Source organism: Condylura cristata, unplaced genomic scaffold, assembly GCF_000260355.1.
Source record: "Condylura cristata isolate star-nosed mole 26May11 unplaced genomic scaffold, ConCri1.0 scaffold00014, whole genome shotgun sequence".
Lineage (NCBI taxonomy): Eukaryota > Metazoa > Chordata > Mammalia > Eulipotyphla > Talpidae > Condylura > Condylura cristata.
The window spans coordinates 3,353,452-3,363,568 of record NW_004567115.1 but is presented as its reverse complement, the minus strand read 5'-3'; positions in this window follow the sequence as shown (position 1 = coordinate 3,363,568).

Sequence of the window (10,117 nt, the reverse complement as noted above, 5' to 3'; positions counted from 1 at the left end):
GGTCCAGGACGACAATTCCTTGTTGCTCTTAATATATTAATTCCTCTTTACCCCAATATGTCCTTACTGATCCAGGATGACAATTCCTTGTTGCTTTAAAAGTTTTGAAACTTAATACATTAATAATTAATTTTTCTTTACTGTTTCTGGATCCCAGTTTCACCCCAATACATCCTTACCGGTCTAGAACGACCCTGTCCGTTGCTCCCTCTTTCTCAGATCTCGGTGGAACCTCCAGTTTGCCGCACCGGCACGACAGCAGAGATGGTCTGAGAGAAGGACATCAGGATTAAAACACACACTTCTTGGTCAACAAGCAAAGGCACACTTTATTCTTCTCTCCTACCTTACTTATCCCTTCAGCATGGAACCTGGGGCTGGGGGGGAGGCGGAAGCTCTCAGCAAGTGCGTCAATAACATGCACCAATAACATGGGGGTCAAAGAACAGTCACGTAAACATAAGGTAGCAAACACAAGGCAGGAAACTTTGTGCCTCCTGTTTTTCTGTTCCAGCACCCCTGGCTCATTCTTTGTTTCCACACAACAGTGTGCATATGATTCTGTGGGGGAGGTGGGGAGGTCTGTCCAGGCAAAGGACCCAACACTAGGTTTTGAAAAGAATTACAAAGTTCAGATATGTGCAAGGCTAAGACTAGGAGAGATGGGTAATCAATGAACTATAAAGCCTAGAGATCAATTTGAAAGCTAATGCTTTTGTCTAAGAGACCACTGATCGTTTTTCAACCATGTTGGATTTAGTAAAAAACTGGATAGATTTTGACTATAGTGACTACAAAATTTCCTATTTTGAATGTGGTAGAAGAGAAAAAAATACAGAAGTCAGGGATATTTATCCAATGAATATGTGTGGAATGAATGAGAAGTGAGGTCTGGGAATACCTATACTCTCCTGGGGATAGAAAGATTATATGAGGACCCTCCCTGGTGGCACAGTGAGTTAAAGCTACCCACAGCCACTTCAGGACAAGTTTGAGTTCAATCCCCAGCCAGGGAGGTGACCCACATGGTGTTGCAGACTTACCCTGTCTCGCCTGCTGCTCCCCTCAGCAGTGAACATTGTTAATCTGCCTGTTCTGCTCCCCACTCTGTCTCTGTTGAATTGTCACATAGTCCCTCTACCTCTGGCCTGTACCCCAGTTCTGTATACATAAATAAAGAAATCTTAAGAAAAAAAGAAAGATTTTATGAAATTTTGAGAAGAAATAACAGCCAGTCAGCCAAGAGTTGAATGCAGGAAAGATGGACCTTATTTAAAGGGAGAAGGGTTATGGAAGGGAGTCAGCAAAGGAGACTGATAAAGTCTAACAGACAGGAAAATAAATCTAGAGAAGAGGGACTTGCAAAATTTAAGAAGAAAACTGAGAAATGGTTATTGATTTTAGCACTGGGCACAGGAATTATTAAATACCAAAATTTTAGATGGGAGCAGAAACCACAGTGAATGTAAAAATCTAAACAGGAGATGAGGGTGTGAAACAGAGCTTTCATTCTGTGCTGCAAATGAGAGGTTCATTTCTAGTTTTAGAGAGAGAGAGCTACCACCAGGTTAAAAGTACCGCCTGTGACATACTTTGTGGGTCGAGGAGTTTTCTTTTTCAGTTTTTCAAGCTGAAAATTGAAAGCAACAATTTCAAAGTTTAAAAAAAAAAAGATGAATTTAATAGCCAGACTGGTATGAGAAAATAAAGTGAATTGTTTAACATACAGTATGCTAAATAGGCTTCTTTCAGAAACAAAAACAGTAAATCACTGAAGAAATTTGGTTATCTTCTGAAACGTTTTACTTCTCAAGTTTTTTATCATCTTATCATCTTATCTTCAGGAAAGAGTAAGAATTCTTTAGTTATAAATCCCAGCCCTTATTTAGCCCTCCCAACCAAAATATTATTTATTTTTTTCTAGTCTTCATTATATGTTTGATTTGTCTGTGCATGATTATATAGAATCGTCTCTAGGAAAATATGGAGTGTGAACTCTTTGTACCTAGAAAAATGATGTCAGATACAAAACTAAACTGTATTTTAAGAAATACAGGCCAGGATAGCAGAGCCTGGGAAGACAAGTATTCCAAGGATGACCCTAACAGATGTTTGGTGAATTGTTGTAATGATTGGGGCAAAGGCAGAGCTGTTTAGGCTGAGTCAGCAACAGAAATTTGTGGCTTCTACACAATCTTCTGAATATATTTTACCAAATTTTCAAGTGGTGACATATTTGTTGGCATAGATGATACCAGAATAACATCAATTATGATTAAGCACAATATAGCATCCAGAATTTTCTTGCTCAAAGTAGTCCCTGGCGATTTTCATGCCTCTCTGCTCTTATGGTCCCTAATCATCCTGCTTCTGAGAAGTATTTATCTCCTTCCTCTGGAATCATTTCTGTCCAAAGGCAAATTTTCCCTAAAGTTTAAGCAAGGAACGCCTCAGTGAGACTAAGTGGCAAGGACAGCTGTGAGTTTTGGGAGATATGGGATTTGTTAGATTTCCCTTAGATTGGGAAGAAACTCAGGTTGTAATCAGAAATAATTACTAAAAAATAGTTCCTGGAATCCATCTAAAGATAATTTAGAAGAAAAGGAGGCCTGTTCTCCAAGGAAGCAGTCAATTGTCAGGTTTAGGTTCCATTAAACATTGATTCCTTTTTTGTCTTAACCTTAGAATCTAGAAATAATTCTTCCTATAAGAATCAATAATATAAGGGGGTCTACATACAACAATTCTAGGGCTCTCTGGACCTTCTTAGTTAACTCTGCATGCTGTACCCAGTTTACAATAATTAAATTATAATATTACTTTATTCTTCTGAGACTATGACTTCCTTACAATACTTGGCTCAAGTAGGTTAGTCATTTGTGGGTGTATAGGGACCTTTCAAGTTAGACAAGAGCAGGACACTTGATGGTCCTGGGGTAATGTGTATACATTATGAAGTATGACCGAGAAAGCCCAGGTGGCCATTGACTGATGTATTTTGAAACCCAGGAAATGACCAGTGAAACATCTTGGTAATAAGATTGGAGCCAACAGTGGAGGTGGGGAATGTATCAGCAGACTCACCCTCCCGAGAGCTCTAAATTCGGTTCTCACTTTGACCCATCCACTTCTGGATTAAAAGGCCAGGCTCTAGCTTTTGAACAGCATCCTAATTATACAGCTTGTTCCACGACTCCTGTCTCTTTATCAGTGTGGTATTGCCAAGGTAACAGTCAATATTTGGCTCCTTGGCTGATAGTCTAGATCTGCCCTCTTTATCTCATAAATTTCCAGAGACTATTCTGTAACATCCTCTCTTGATCTCCTTAAGGCTTTCTGCTAGCACTGTTTTACCAATTTACTAAGCATTTCCTTGCAATCTGTCCTCTGACAGACTTACTAATCATGCCACCCCTGTTCTGGCAAATCTGAACCATCTCTGTCGCTGGTTCCAGAAGAACATAACACATATTGATTCCAAGTGCCCCACTCAACCAGAATACCATGAGTTGCATGGATGAATTCTAATGCTGTCCTTTGTTACTTGGAAATGAAATATCACTAAGAAAATACACTGATCAATTATGTAGTAAAACAAATGAAAATAACTGATATATTCTATCAAAAGAATAATGTGTAAAGTAATAGAAAATTATAAAACATTGGCTTTAGCAAAATTGGTATTATTCAGAAGTATGCCATATTAGTACTAGTGTTAGAAATGCTTTTTGTTTCCATCATTCTTAAAATCTGCAAAGTGAATTTTGGCCAATGTACACTAAAAGAAATACTTTTGCAATGACCTGAATGGAAGCATTTACTTTAAAGGTTGTGCCAATAGAGAAAACCAGGGCATTGACCAACAACATGTCATGCCATGTGCCATCTGAATGAAGAACCCAGAATTGTGTCTTTTCAATGCTTTTTATCAAATACAAGTTTTGGCATTGTAGAGTGCTTCATCATATACTTTTCAAGGGTAGTCATAATGATTGTGTAGACTATTTGCTGACTGTATATCAGCTGTTTTCTATCGTATGTGAAGATTTCGGTGAATTCCCTGCTGTCTCATAATTTTGCAAAGCTCTCTGACATTACCCTAACATCACTCTGGAAACTAAAGGTAGCCATTTGGTGACTTCCCTCTAATTTAACTTTTTTAATCACAATGTTTTTCTTAATTGCTGCTCTAGTGTTACCTTGTTAATATAAAACCCTCTAATTTTTTTTCTAACTATGAATATGATTTTAAAAAATCACAATGTAGAGCTCATTAACACCAATGTTAGCCCAACTATAAAAGTACTTAGATGCAAAGGACAGTCAGCATTTCTTAAAAAGTCTTAGGTATACAATTATCAAAAATGCCATTTTTGGCCAAAACAATGAAATGAAAATTAAGTTACTAGGGTTCCAGTGCAGATTGAAAGTATATTCTAAAATTTGGCAATGTTCATAAAGTTGCTACCCATGATCTTGATGCAGGTAAACTATGGTTCCACAGTTAATTCTTAACACCTTAAAACCTTGGTCTAGTTTCTTAACCTCTCAAATTTACTGAAATTAAAGAAAATTTACTCATGAACATTGGAAGATATCCTGAAGTGGAAATGCCCGTGGGCGCAGCGGATTTGGTCCCTGGCTCTATTTTTTTCTGATGCTCTTGGCCTCACCTCCTGTATTTCTTGGCCTGATAACAGCAAGTGTAGAATTTCTGGGCACTACTTAGACAGGAATGTATCCAGAAAAAGAAAATGAACTGCCTTCTTTCCTGCGTTTGACCAGAGTTGCCAAAAAAACATGTCAAAAGACTTCCTTTAATGCCATTGCCCAGAATTAGGTTGCATGGCAATTCCAAACCAGTCTCAGTGGAGGATGGGATTGGCACTCATGTCTCACTGATCCAGATGTATCCATACCTAAAGTAAAGACAGTCATCTTCCTCTCCATTACATGGGAGTGCGCTAGCTTGAGAAAATTAAAATTGCAGTTCCCTTAAGAAGAATGAGTAAATGGTCAGCAAAAAACACCCCAATAACTATTTGATTACCACTTCACAAGGAAGTTGAGGATTAAATCATCTAGCCCTTCCCCCACTCCCCTGTCCCCGTCTTCCCTCTCTTCTCCTTTCTTCTCTTCTCTCTTCAGCTTCTCTCTCTCTCTTTCTCACTCACACACACACAGACTCCATCTCCAAATGAATATAACACATTTTTAGATAAAAATATAAGATCTGCATGATTATGGTACATAAATAATACTATTAAACTCAGTTATTTACTGTAATATTCTTGTATGCTTTTTATTTTTTCTTGGAATTAATAATTACATTAAAAATAATTGTTTTGTATACATACTGTGGTACCTTATATCACGTTCATCTTATGTGGGTCCCTAAGACCTTGGATCTCTGTTTCTCATTTTTATAGAGAATCTTTTTATTACTGGAAAGGGCTGAAGAGAAGAGTCATGGGAAGGATAGTTTTCTGTGAGGATTTTTTGCTTGCTCCATAGCACAGGGTTCTGAGGACTACATACTTCCCGTATAGATTTTTAAGCCAATCTTTTGTATGTAGTACCATGCATCAACTTCTATTGCAAGATACTAAATGTTCTAAGTTATTATCCTTTTTCATTTTTTAAGATTTAATTTTATTTATTTATGTATACAAGGGCTGGGGTGTAGGCCAGAGGTGTGGTGGGTGAGAGGATTCACCAGAGACAGACTGGGGAGCAGAACAGGTGGTTCTACTGAAATGCATAATTGAGAGAGCAGTGGGTGAGACAGAAGAGGTCTGCTGCACCATGTGGGTCAGTCCTCTGGCAGGGGATCAAACTGGTGCTTCAGTGGCTTGGAGATAGCTTGATAGAACTGAGACTTTAAACCCTGTACCACCATTGAGACTTCAATTAGATCTTCTGTAGAGAGGATGATTCTGTTTCTCTATGGAACCCCTGTGTGCAGGCAGTCAGGGTCAAATTCTCCACCCTGCTAAGACAGTATCCAGGAATATATACACTTTACACCTCATAATTTATCAATACCACATGCTTACATCCCATTCATATTGCCCTTTTACATTTTATTTGTTCACTTTCATTTTAGCAATATTCCTAGAGAAAGAGGATTAAGTATGTGTATTAAATCTGCTACACTTTATTGGGTGTCTGTTTCTGAACTCTATTAAGCCTCAATCATCTCATCAATAACATGAGCATGTTAGTGGCACCTGTCTCAGGGTATATGTAGGCTAAATGATTGCTCAGGCTTTTGTACCCTTGGCCTCTGTGGCCATCACTGTAACCTTGAATTCAGGAGGCTCTTAAAGAGTATGAGCTCAGGTACTGACGTCTGATGTTGGACACATGGAGTGTGGTGTGGGCATGCATAAGTGAGCACACCTGAGCCTGGAAGCGAGCCTATAGGGCAGGATCACACACAGAAATGGTGGCAAAACAGCTACAGGGGAAGAGACTGAAAAACCATGCCAGAGCCCAAAGAGAAAGTAAAGATTTGCTGGGATCTGGAAGGCCTGGCAGTCACCTAGCCTCCAGCCTTGCTAGGCTGCAGGCTTGCCCTACAACAAGTGGCATAGAAAGAAATGAACAAACATAAAAAAACAAACAAACTACAACAACAACAAAAAAAAAAACAACACTGAGGCACTGAGGGTTCCAGGACTCTCCTTTACCTGACTCCCGATTCAGTAGAAAATCTCGCTGCTCCCCTCAGCAGTGTATTTCATGGATCTGCCTATTCTGCCCTCCACTCTGTCTCTGATGAATCCTCTCACCGCCCCTGCACCACTGGCCTGTACCCCAGTTCTGTATGTATAAATAAATAAATCTTAAAAAAATTAAAAAGAAAAACTGTCCCATGCCTTCCTGTCACTACAATAAGTTTGATGTATTAAAAAACTGAGGCATTAAAAATTTTTAGAACATTGCTAACACTTAATAACAATTTAATATTAATTATTACTACCTTTATTATTCCTATTAAGATTACTAAGAAATGATAGGTAATGCATAGAGAAATATATTTTAAGTTTTGCTATTTAATATTTAAAATTCATGAAGAAATGTTACTTGATTAATATATATTTCTATTTAAATTAAATTGATATTTAATTCTTGCATTATAAGGAAGTCATCTCATAAAAGAGGGAATCACTGTTTTTTTTTTAAGATTTTATTTAGTTATTCGTACAGAACTGGGGTACAGGCCAGAGACGCAGAGGGTGAGAGGATTCACCAGCGACAGAGTGGGGTGCAGAACAGGCAGATCGATGAAGTACACTGCTGAGGGGAGCAGCGGGCGGGTCAGGAGAGGTCTGCCTCGCCATGTGGATCTCCAGGGCAGGCGGGGAGCGAACTCATGCGGAAGTGGCTTAAGCTTCTTTTGTGCTGTGCTTTAACCCGCTGCTCCACCAGGGAGGGCCCAGGAATCATTGGTTTTAATAAAATAATTTAGGGAGAGAGTGTGGATAGTAAAACTTAAAATGAATTTTTAAGTTATTTCCAACATTTCTAATTCTGAAGCTTTGGCATATAAAATTGGAGTACTTCATGTTTCTTCTTGAAGAAATAAAATATGCTAAGACGTGTTTTAAATCTGTAGAGGTGGCTCTCAAGGTCTAGATAGGAACATCTTTCTAACTTGATGGTAACCCTTTTGCACCCATCCTAAGCTGGGTTTACTGTTGGTTCTAGTGATGTGAAGGGGAATTTGGAGTCCTTGGCATCATTTTTACCGGTTCCAATGATACGCAAGGAAAACAACCCAGCAGGGAGACAGCAACTTGAGCCCCTGCAAAATCTAAAGTTTCTTCTATCTGGTATTCTCTCATGTTCTTTTCTTGTGGCAGTCACTGGTCCTTTCATTGTCATTTACCTTCCTCTAAGTAACTACATCTATTATCCCAGCTCTTTAGGCTCAGGTGTGCACACTGGCACATGCAGATATGTCCATGCTTAGGTGTCCATCATCAGGCACGTGTTTCCGCACCTTTGCTCCCCTACATTGACAAGATCAATGCTGCATCATTAAACAATTGATTGTTTAATAAGTGACATATCCCATGATCACCATCTTCATATGTATTTACTGAAGTACATATGAAATGAGAACATGTTATAAGAAATGTTTCTGGTGATAGACACAGAAGCCAATGGCATACAAGAATGACCAACTTGATTTACTTTACAGAAATCATCATCATTAAAGTTATCAACCTATTATTAAAGGGATATTCTTTAAAAACAGTATCATAAGCATAAAATAAGTCATTAAAAATGATTACAGTGTTGATGACATTTCATGGAAAAAAGGAAGCAGTACATCATCATTTAAGGCTTTCTCAAATCTCTCCAGCTGCGAGCGCTGCCTCCTGCCTGGAGAATAGGCCCTCAGCTGTGTCCCTATTTCTGTGTTAGACTGTGCTGACTTTGTCATATAAGAATTCCATTTTCCTTTGAGGCAGAGCTCTGTCTGACTCATCTTTGTATTCCACCAAATCTGGCATGATGCCTTGAAAATTGTTGGTATGTATTAATATTCTGACAAATTGATGAGAACATTTCCTTTTACCCCCTTTCTGCAAATTTAAATGGTCGGTGAACCCAATTCATTGGTTTCTTTCCCTAAGAAAGGTTTCAATTATTGGTATATGTCTATTTAACCTAATGTGCCAATATCCCTAAAATAGAATACTAATCTTTCTTATATAATTTTAACTATTTATTGACCTAAAGGCTTTTATAATTATACTTCTTTGTTTGTAATTGTTCCTCTCTTTGTTCTGAATACATCTGTATTTACATTTCCCATTTTTGCTTCAAACATTAAGAAGCTGATGTGAAGCCTACCCTGACTTATTATCATTTGGGGGTTGTACATTGAACCATCGAAGGATATTCAATTGAGCCATATATATTTTTTCCAGCTGAATTACAAACTTTTATATGAATCTTATGTGTAAAATATGTTATGCATCTTGTATTATAAATTGTGAATCATCAGAAAATAATTACTCTTAAAAGTAGTATTTAATAAGTGGTATATCCCACTATCATCATCTGCATATGTATTTACTGAAATATAGGTTTGAAATAATAACATGTTATAAGAAACAAAATGTTTTCTTTAAGAATATCTCTCCCATTCAGTAATAGAAGTAGGAAAAGAAGCAACTTTGCAATCTTTGACTATTTGATATAATCATTCCTTATTTTGATCAAGTATATCTAGCACTTTGTAAAATTGATCAATATTTACTGAGTATCATTAATAACATATCATGATTATTTATTTAGCAGTTATTTTCATTTTAATTATTTGTTATATTTGCATTTCTTTAGGGTGTTGAACTACAGAATTATTTTAAGGATACTAGGCTATATTTGTTTTCAGGGACTAATTAAAATCTAGTTGGAGAGCATAGGAATTTATTTGAACATATACCTGTTCTATTGTGCCTCCTGCAATCATTGCACCTATGATGCTATAACTGATGATAAATATAGGACTACAAATTTCAAAATATAAGTCTGTTTATAAAATTCTAAAGAATTTGAATAAAGAAATTTTGAGTTGACAATCTTTCTTGTATTTTTAAAACATTTTTTTTCCTTACTGCATGTTTCTAACCCTGAGGACTGACATATGCCGGATGTCCTAACAGCAGAGTAGATCCTTGTATGTACACAGTCAGCCAAAGTTGTGCTGAAGAGTTTTCAACATTGATTAATAATAAAAATAGTATCATAATGTAGTGTTCTTTGGTGTCTAAATTCTTTCATTCAACCTAATATTTTTGAGATATCCCTCTTATGTGTCAATGAGTAATAGTTTAGTGAAACTAGATACAGAACATTGGATATTGCTGGGATAGGAAAGGGATTGACTGGAAAACAATATGAATGATTTTTTGTGATGATGGAAATCCTGATAGTATGCTCTACATGGGTGTACATATTTAATCTTTTATTTGCCATCATTCTTCATGATGTACTTTCTTATCGCAGTTGTATATTTCATAATATGTAACACTTGCATATTTAACTATATCAATGCACCTCAATACAATTTTAACTTGATATAAATGATAAAAGGGAC